Source organism: Gavialis gangeticus, unplaced genomic scaffold, assembly GCF_001723915.1.
Source record: "Gavialis gangeticus isolate Ggan-Ray unplaced genomic scaffold, GavGan_comp1, whole genome shotgun sequence".
NCBI lineage: Eukaryota > Metazoa > Chordata > Crocodylia > Gavialidae > Gavialis > Gavialis gangeticus.
This window is the reverse complement of record NW_017729022.1, coordinates 24,433,987-24,436,540: the sequence shown is the minus strand read 5'-3', so window position 1 is coordinate 24,436,540 and position 2,554 is coordinate 24,433,987. Positions and strand designations below refer to the sequence as shown.

The 2,554-nt window shown below is 40.7% G+C and overlaps 1 protein-coding gene across 8 annotated transcripts in view; it reads left to right on the top strand.

Annotated features, from left to right (window-relative positions):
- GRIP1 (glutamate receptor interacting protein 1) overlaps positions 1-2,554 on the top strand; it is a 493,469-nt gene that overhangs the window by 71,590 nt on the left and 419,325 nt on the right. The window lies entirely within an intron of this gene.

The following is a 2,554-nucleotide window of genomic DNA, read 5'->3' as shown; positions in this document are numbered from 1 at the left end:
TCATAGGGTGAATCCCACACACACAGCCCACCATACACAAGCACCTGCACCCTCCTCACACTGCCATACATGCAGACCCCCCTTATCCACACCCCCTCACACAACCCAGCCACTCGCCCCCCAGAGCCCCCATACCCACTTCACATATCCATGCACCCCCACATGATCCCTCCTCCATCCACACCCCCACACCTATCCACCCCCCAACAAAACCCCCACGGACACACCTACACTGCCCCCCACTCCCATGATATACAAGAGTAAGATTTCATTTTAAGCTATTGTGCAATCCCCTCTATGTGCACTACACACATGTCAAACAGGACAGAAGTATTTTTTGAAATCAAATTAATTAATTTTGCAGGTATTTGATTTTTAGAATAGAATTTAGTATTCTGGGTCCCAGATGGCAAAACCCCTTGCTGAAAGGAGTACTTTCAGGGGGTAAGGGGAGGACCTTCTGGTAGCAAAGGTCAGGGGTTAGGGGCCAGCTCTTCTGGGCACAACATGGCAACCAGGGGGTGGGGCACCTGTCAAGGGGTGGGACTACCCATGCAGCCCTCAACAGCTTGCCAAAACTTGGTAAGTGGCCCTTCACCTGAAATAATTTCCTGCTCCTGGTTTAGAGCTATATTTTTAATATTTAAAAAAATAGTAGACTGGGTTCCCCTTTAAATCTATCCTGTTTGTATTGTTCACTATTCCTTTTTATCCAAATACAGCACCAAAGATATTTCACTGACTTAATCTCTCTTCAGTCGAACAGGAGAGAAGCTATTGGTGAATCTTTACCCTCAGCTGCTTTGTTGTACTCCAGGACTGGGTAAGCAAAGCAAAAGAGGTGCACTGTTGGGCAGAACAATATCATCTCACAGGTGGTAATTACAGCTTTTCTCATCATTTCCTCCTTATACTCTTATGAGCATGGACCCCAAATACTGTAAGCCACCGTTTCCAAACATTTAAGCAAGAGGGTGGCTGTGGGGGATGAGGTGAAACTGCCAATTTTGCAGAGGCTATGGGGAGGTGTAGATGTTGCCAGCAGCCTTAAAAAGAACAGTTTTCTCCACACAATTTGAACATTTTAGATGGTATCAGCACTACCTCCTCCCCCAGCTATTTTTTTTACTTGTCTCATCAGTTTATACAACCAATATCCAAAAGAAAACAAATTTCCAACCCATGATATTCCCTTCCCTTTGGACAATTCCAGAACTTTACCCCTCCTTATCCTAGCCGGAGGGAGCAGTAGTCCTTCTGTAGTGGAAACGCTTCAGATTGTTTTTTTTCTTAAATCATTTACTGTGTGCTTTTTCTTTTACTGCATCTCCCCAGCACTTCTCAGTTCCTGAAAGAGCATGCTATATAAACAATTTCTAATGATACCAAATTCAAATAATTTTTTAAACATTCTCAGCAAATACTTACAAGCTACCTCATTCTACCCTCACTTTTGTAATTTGACATTGCTAGAACACCCTAGTGGAATTGCAGCTCTGTAAGCTCCAGAGAACACTTGCATTTTGTGCTAAAATACCAGTATTAGCTAAAATACTAAGCATTTCTTATTGAAGTCATATTATGCAAATCCAGTTGTGATCTGTAGACTGCACCATCCTAAAGCCTATGTACTATGTTGGTCTATGAACTGAAAGAAGAAACAAAGTTGGGAAAAGTGCCTGTTAAACAGACATGATCTACTTTTAAAATATAAATACTGTTAATAGCTAATAGAATACTGCAAACAAATTCCTCTCAAGTAAAAGGGCTTTGTGTTTCCCCTTCTGTAGCTTTTGGAAAGCTTTTTGGGCTCTGAATTTTGAACAGCTGCCAAAGCCCCAATTTTGTCATTTTTGGAAGAGCTGATTTTCCTTTTCAATATCTCCTTTCTCTGCAAGCAGCCTGACTACTCACAGTTATGGTATACCAGACCCATTTTCCCATAATTTCCCCAAAGGTAACAAACGTCTCTAACCTCTTAACCTATGAAAAGCAACTAAACAAGAGCAACAGTCCACTTTAAAGGCAATCTAGAGCAATGTAGTATACAATGCTAGTTCCAGCAGCCCTTTCTCAGGTCTGATTTGAATATGAGGTCAAGCAGTTTAATAGCTTGTCTCAGCAGAAGCATCTATTGAGGTGATTTTTAGAATCCTCTTCATATAGGAGGACCTATATGAAACTGATAGAATTGTAGGGTAATAATACAATTAAAAAGAGGATTTTAAAAATATTTTGCAATTTATGTAATATATGTAAACACACGTATGGTTCAACGAAATAGTGTGAATAAGTACGTTAAGTATTTTAAAAGGTGCTCATAATCTGAAAAGAAGTATTGTGAATGACATTCAGTCAGGGCAAAGGCTTCTATCCAGTTATAAGTCTTGCCAAATGTTAAGTAATAAAATGGGATTCAGGACTAGTGTTGGCACAACAGCTTGTTCAATGAATGACAGAAAACCTTTATTTACTACAAGTACTCATTGTTAAATGAGCCTAGAGCAGGGGTAGGCAAAATACAGCATGCAGTGAGTCTGTCTGGCCTGCTGTG